We start from the raw sequence: 7712 nt of genomic DNA, 5'->3' as shown, positions 1-7712 counted from the left end.
ACACACACACATGCACGCACGCACGCACGCACGCGCACAAAACAGAACTGCAGAAAAATACCTGGTCTTTCCTCTTTCAACCCTCTTAAAAACCTTACACCAACTATGTGTCAGTGCACAGTCTCCATTCTGTGGAGAGACTGCTGACTGTTGCTCCTTCACTGCAATAAAGAGCAAACTGCTTCTCTCAAGATCACTCTCGTTTCTCTTTCTTTTTAAAAAAAAAAAAAAAAAATTATGGGGCTGGAGACATGGCTCAGCGGTTAAGAGCACTGACTGCTCTTGCAGAGGACCCAGGTTCGATTCCCAGCACCCATGTGGCAGCTACGAACTGTCCTTAACTCCAGTTCCAGGGGAATCCGAGCCCTCTTCTGACCTCCGCAGCATTGGATGACACGGGTGCACTCACACACATGCAAGGAATATACTCATACACATAAAATAAAAATAATAAATAATGCTGGGCATGGTGGCGCACGCCTGTAGTCCCAGCACTTGGGAGGCAGAGGCAGGTGGATCTCTGTGAGTTCAAGGCCAGCCTGGTGTACATAGTGAGTTCCAGGACAGCTGGGGCTACAGAGAGACCCTGCTTCAAAAAGACAAAAATAAAATAATAATAATAATAATAATAAATAACGTGGGTGCCAGGAATTGAACCCTGGTCCTCTGTAAAAGCAGTCAGTGCTCTTAACCACTGAGTTGTCTCTCCAGCCCCCTCATTTCTCTTCATTTTCACGTCACCTTGGTCAATCCCAATCTAACATTTTCTAACAGTAGCACTCTGATCCATGTTGCAGGTGCTTCAAGAGGACACTGAGATAGATTACTGGAGACTAAAGAGTTTATTAAAAAGCTATTAATGGGCTGACAGACAGAGGGACAACAGCATGGCAGAGACAGTGATAGTTCAGACCCCAGCACCAGAGACAAATTCTGGAGCAATTCAGAGCCCACATGGCAGAGGAGGGAGCCTCTTCTGATACCTTGTGAGGATGGGCAGAGGCTTGCAGCAAGAACCTGCAGCCAGGCTATCTAGGGGAACAGGATGTGTCCCCTCAACCGCCCCCGCACCTTTGAGAGAGTCACTTTCCAGGTGAGCTGTGTTGGCACCTGGTACCTGCAAGCCTGGGATTCACAGAACACCCCAGGAGTGCTTGTCAGCATCTGTAAGAGGGAGAGCTGCTGCAAAAGCAGCCACTAAATTCTAACATTACATTCTTATATATTTTTAAATTTCATTATTTTTATTTTATGTATATGAGTGTATTGCTTGCATATATGTGACTGCACCCGTGTTGTGCATTGCTGCATAGGTTAGAAGAGGGCTTGGATTCCCCTGGAACTGGAGTTAAGAATGGTTCGTAGCCGCCATGTGGGTGCTGGGAATTGAACCCAGGTCCTCTGCAAGAGCAGTCATGCTCTTAACTGCTGAGCCATCTCTCCAGCCCCACATTCTTATATTTTTTATGATGTTAAATGTAATATTACTAGATGGCCTATCAACACCACTTGCTATCCAGAAAAAAAGAGTACAAATGTCCACCCAAGAGTTGCATAAGAAAGGGGTTAAGTGGAGCTGGAGAAATGGCTCAGTGGTTAAGAGCACTGGCTGCTCTTGCAGAGGACCCAGGTTCAATTCCCAGCACCCACATGGCAGCTAACAATGGTCTGTAACTCCAGTTCCAGGGGAATCCAGCGACCTCTTCTGACCTCTAAGGGCATTGCACGACATGGGTGCACTTACATACATACATACAGGCAATATATTCACGCACATTAAAAAAAAAAAGTTGCATAAGAAAGTTTAAAGCAGCTTTATACAGCCCCAAATTGGAACCTCAAGCTTTCAGTAACAGGAAAATAAACTGTGTCTTGTTCACAAAATGAATTATAACATAGTGTAACACGCAATGACATACACATTTCACAGACACCATGTTCAGCAAAAGGTGTTATTAGTCCCTTCCCCTAAGAGTACATAACATACTTTGTCATCTCCATTCTGCGAAGTCCAAGAATAGGAAAAACGAATCATTCTATGATATAGAGATCAGAAGAGTGGGTATCTCTATTGGCATAGAAAGTCTTGTGAGGAAATATATCTTGCTTTCAGTGGTAGATACAGTTTATTGAGTTTTATATTTGAGATTTATTGACTTTAACTTATATCTCAAACAAAATAAAAAGGGAAAAGATAAAAGTTGGAGATGTAGCTTAGTTGGTACAGTGCTTACCTAGCATGCCTGAAGCCCCGGGTCTGATCTCCTACACTGCATAATCAGGAGTGGTGGTGCACACACCTGTCATCCCAGCGCTTGAGACGATCAAGGTCATCCTTGATTACATAGCAAGTTAAGGCCAACCTGGGATACATGAAACCCTGTCTCACCAAAACAAAGCAAAAAGTAATAGCGACAGTAATTCCTATGTCTAGGGATTCAGACTGTACTGAGGGGCAGCACAGAGCCTGACCCTGATTGAACAGTCCCTCTTAGAGACCTTTCTTGTCCAAGGTTTCAGGACCTGGTGCAGGAGCCAGTAGCCGAGTTTATCCTGGACTGCCCAACTGCAGTGTCAGTCAGGAAATGTGAGCAGAGCTCTCTTTTATCTGGAGGAAGTCTTGCATGAAGTGCTGGTGTAGGGAAGGCTGCTGGTCTCCAGCCTGGGGCCCTCTGGCTTTCTCATAAGGTCACCGTACAGACAGAGCCAGCTCCTGCGTGTACACCTGCTCTTGGCTCTGGCCCAGGCTTGGCATCCCATCTCAGCCCCTCGAAAGCCCCGCTGAGGAGTCAGGAAAGCCGTGATTCAAATAAGCCACAGTGGGACTGGGTGAATAATTGTGAATGGAATTCATGCTTGAACTTCTGGTTCTCACAGCTGCGGATGGGGGAGATCACCATGGGAATTGGGAGCATTGTTCAACGATGACTGCAGATTCCATTGTTGGGCTCTGATTACAGCTTTTGTTTTACCATAAAGTACAGTTATTAAATGCCAGTCGAGAACAAAGATATATTTACATGCCAGGGGGTCGGTGAGGGGATGCTATTTTTAGAATTGCCTTTGCTGTTGTCTAGGGGTGGGGCAGTTGTGGGGCGGGCAGGCAACCTGGGAGCTTTTAAGTAAAAGTAAAATGTTGCTCTGGGAATCACAGAGGATGAAAACAATGAAACCATCCCAGGCAAGCCTTAGTCTATCTTCGTCAGCTTAGGTATATGTGTTTATTTTTGTGGTCATGATTGCAGAGGGTAGCTGAGAAGACAACTCAAGGTCCTTACTTTAGCTTGGTATCCTAAATCCTTCCACTTCCCCAATATCAGGTCTACCAGGCCCTGCCCCTCAGCCATATTAATTCCACAAGACTCTAGTCTCCAATCCCTTCCAGTCTCCTTGGTAAGTGTGGAGTCCACAGCTGTCTACAGAATTGGGATAAGCCACTTATTGTAACTGCTCACAGTGAGGAAGCCAGTCTGTGAGTGAGAGCTTTACATGCATTATCTCATTTAAGACTCCCATGGAGGCCGGGAAGGAGGAACTACTGTCCTCTTCATTTACAAAGAAGAAACCTTAATGCTCAGAGGAATAAGGTTACGGGCCAAGGTAACCCAGGGGCCCATGGTGACTGCAGAATCCAGGCTTCTTGCCTTCCTGTTCCAGAGAGGGACAAGGCAGCCACGGCGGCTCACGGTGAAGTCTGTCATTTCTGTGATCTCTTTCTTGGGGGTCAGATCATGGCACACATTCAACCCTTTGGGACACTGGAGCCACCAATTCTTCTTCTTGAATGTTAATGATCTCTTCTGGCGAATGTCCACATGGATAAGTGAAGACAGTGACCTTTGACTGCAGTTGCAATTTGGCTGAAGTGGGACAGGTGAGTAACAGGGGTTTGAAGAGGAATTCCTACAGGCTGTAAAGCTCATGAAGCCAAGATGGAATTGTTCCCGGAGCCTCTCCCAGTTTTGTCTAAAAAGAACCTTTACCTTCTAGAATGTTCCTCATTTTAATAGAGCAATGAGCAACCTAGGTCTGACCATATCTATGATAAGCTAGAGTTCAGAAAACCTCGCTTTTCAAATTTGAATGACACATTGGATGACAGGGAACAATCTGTGCTGCTCAGTTTAGGGCTTACCAGCATCCTAGATCTGCTGTATGTGGTCAGAGTAATTAGAGTGTGATCTAATCAGGGTGTCTCAAGAGGCTGGAACCTCCGGGGCCCTGGAGCTCACAAGGTTGCCCAGGAACTTTAGAGCTCAATCGGCATTAGGTGATCTTATGACACATCAGTCCAGATGTTGAGGGTTATGCTCCTTCCTCGTTGCCTTATGATCAGAAATCAGGAACGACCTAATTCTACTCTCTCTGGGTGTTAGAAGTCACCATTGATTTTCATTCTCATCTCCCCCGCCCCCCTTTGTGGGCCTGGGAATCTGGCTAGTTGCTGACCTGCTTGGAAATCTTGCACGTCGCTAAGCATGAAATGAGGACAGTCCTTTACATTCTTTCCTGGAGTAGGACTGTGCCTGGGATGCAAGAATTAGCTCCAGGAGATTCCAGGCACCTCATTTATAGTCTAGGCAGTCCCTCAACCTGACAGGCCCTGGGTAATTACCAGGACCCATCCTCATCACTAGATGGCTGCCAGGTGTGTGGGTGTGGCAGGGAGCGAGCTGGGAGGCAGCTTCTCCACGGCAGCTGCCGAAGCAACCCCCACACTGCCGGCTCTAGTTCCACTTTTACACCAAAAATCAGGGAAGAACTGTTCTAACTCTCCACTCCCCAGTTTCAGGAGAGAACAGAGAAGAGCAAAGCTGGGTTCAGAGTGCTCCGTTCATGTTCACTTCTTCTGTCTTGGTCCCGATGTCTAGCTAGTGGGGGATTTACTGTTAGGAATTGTTTCTGCTGCTTGACTCTGATTTGCAGCAACCAAAGAGGCTTGTGGTGTGTGACAGTCATTTGGCTCTCTTCAACACACTAAGAGTACAACAATTAATTAGACAGATAGAAATCCCTGTCAATATGGGACTTCTAGTGGGACAGGAAGAAAATAAGACAAATGAGCTATGTATGTACTTTTCTGTTTATATTTATATAAGTAACATATATGATCATTGCTAGACAGAAAAAAATAAAGCAGAGAGCTGAGTGAGGTATGAAGTGTTCCGATACTTTCAGAGAGAAGACTGGTGCTCAGTACCACTGTATGCCTTTGGATCAGTCACCTGACCCCTCATACTGTTTTCCTTTAGTTTATCAAAGAAGCTGATGGCATGCACCACGCATGCAGAAAGAAACTGAGAAATATTTCTGAAGAAAACATCAAAGTGCTTTTTCCACACGGGGCATGATGGTGGCAGGAGAAACGAGCTTTAAAGGTAAATTATAAGCCCTTCAATTGTGATTCCTCCTTGCTCTCCAGATGACAAGGATCCGTGGAATATTCCAGCATGCCTCAATACTTTCTCTGGGCCTGGTTTGCTCTCAGACTGTAATTTCAGCAGGGGAATATTCCACAGGCTTTTTTTTTCCTTCTTCTTTAAATAACACTGAAAGTACTGTTATGTAATAAACTCGCTTGTTCAAGAAAAAAAAAAAGGATGAAAAAGATAAAGAAAAAAAGAAAAGAAAAAGGCAGAGGAAAAGCTGAGACTCTCCCAGGCCTCCTCCCCCTCCTCTCTGCACTTACCAGGTCAAATTTGAACCAGACCTCAACCTCAAAGCAGCCCTAGGACTACTTTGTTGTGTGTCATTCGGCTAACTGGTTTCCATTATGGTATATACCTTTGACTCTCAAAGTCATCAGTCTTTAGGGTTCATTATGCAAAGAAGAGCAAAGGAAGCTTGTGCCTACTACTTAGTCAGTGGTCTCAAATGGCAAAGACAATCAGGAAAATGGCTCCCTGCTTGGTGCAAAAGGAAGCCGGAGGCTGACTGCTTCAGCAGTCTGATTTCAGGTCTAGGATTTTCAGGTTAAAAAAGAGATGCTACCCTGGTGTTGTAGCACACCTTTAATTGAAGCACTCAAGAGACAGAGACAAGCAGATCTCTGTGAGATCAAGACCAGCCTGGTCCAGGACCCATGCAGGGTAAAGGCTTTCTTCCAGTGTGCATACCCTCAGGTCATACATACACCTCAGCAACCCCTCAGTTATCTAGGTAAGTAACCTCAAAAAATTCATTGCCTCCCCAGTAAAACTTTAATGAAACATTGGCTTCACACTAGAACCTTAAAAGGGAATAAGCATTGCTTAGCGTCCCCAGGAAAAGAAGTTTCACAACCGATGGAAAATTTATTTGTTAATGCTATTATGTCTCATAATTATTTTTAAAAAAAAGAAAAAATGAGAATGTAAAATATGTTAAAAGGATATGGGAATGGATATATTTTCCAAAATACACAGAAAAAATGAGAAAGCCTAAGCAAGTGATGAAGGTCTGTTTAGGTTTGTTATATATAAAGGATGAGACAAAAATAATATACACATAATCTTAAAATTTCTATGGTCATAGTTTAGTCAACTAGTTTAAGGAAAAAAATATAACTCTAGTCAGTGTTTATTTGAGAATATTTGGTTCCATACCTAAGCCTTATCTACATAGCACATGATAATTAAAAGTACCAGACTGGTGGAACTAACCTTATTGGATGTTTAACAGCCATATTTTAGGGTCTATACTAATGTGGTCAGAGGAACTTAGAGGATGGTTTTTGCCCCTTGCCCTACAAGGTCGACTAAGTTCCAGGGGACTATGGAACATCTCTCAAAATGTCCCGTAAATGTGGTGAGTCACCTGTCCTCTTGTTCAGGGAGGACACGGAGACCCCATGAGATAGACTTGAACCAGTGTCCAGTCTACAAAGAGGAGGGTCAACTCAGAGGAAACACCTCATTCATGCTTCCAAGTGAAGCCAGACATGGTTGAACAGGACCTTTGACTTATCTTCACATAGATGGAACTGGTAAAAGAAAGGAGCCAGTAGCTCCTCCCAAGTCCATGTGACCCCCGAGGAACAGATCCTCAAATGAACTTAAGTGTAAAAATAAATTGATTTATTTGGGCCAAGTGTATGGTCTTAAACACCCAAAAGGAAAGTATAACCAAAGAGTAAAGTCTTATTTAGACAATTATTTCTCATTGATGATTTTGTTCCTAACCAGAAAGTGCTGCTCAGATGTAAGACTTCAAATCATGGCCTTCAATACTGTAGTGCCCACTTGTAGCTAAGGGAGACCACCAGCTATTGTCCTAAAATGATGGATAAATTTGTTTTCTCCCCCTATCTAGAAGCCTTTGAGGGAACTGACACTGATTCTAACCACTCCAACAGCTATCAAAATACCTGAAAGCAAATCCTGAATCCATCGCTCTAGAGTCCAGCCTTGGAAGGCCAAAGAAAAATGAGGAAGAACCCATAGAGGGATGTTTTTGGAAGCCCTTGTCAAGAAATTCCAGTGGACTTTCTTGAACATCTGAGAATTGCCCTGTTCTTACTTTTTTCTAGTTCCCTGTCTAGAACTTGTAATGCTAATTACTCTTGCCCTTAGAGATAAGAGGGAATTTGGGAGTCTTTTAGATAGACCCACTGAGGGGTACTCCAACTGCCTCACCCTGCGTCCCTGTTCAGCATGGAAGAAGCCAGAGAGGTTGCGTCCCTATTCCCTATTGGCAATTTGGGCAACCCCTTCAGAAGATGATGTGATAATAGA

This window comes from Nannospalax galili, unplaced genomic scaffold (assembly GCF_000622305.1).
Source record: "Nannospalax galili isolate Female #2095 unplaced genomic scaffold, S.galili_v1.0 scaffold31, whole genome shotgun sequence".
Lineage (NCBI taxonomy): Eukaryota > Metazoa > Chordata > Mammalia > Rodentia > Spalacidae > Nannospalax > Nannospalax galili.
Note: the sequence above shows the minus strand (reverse complement) of the source record.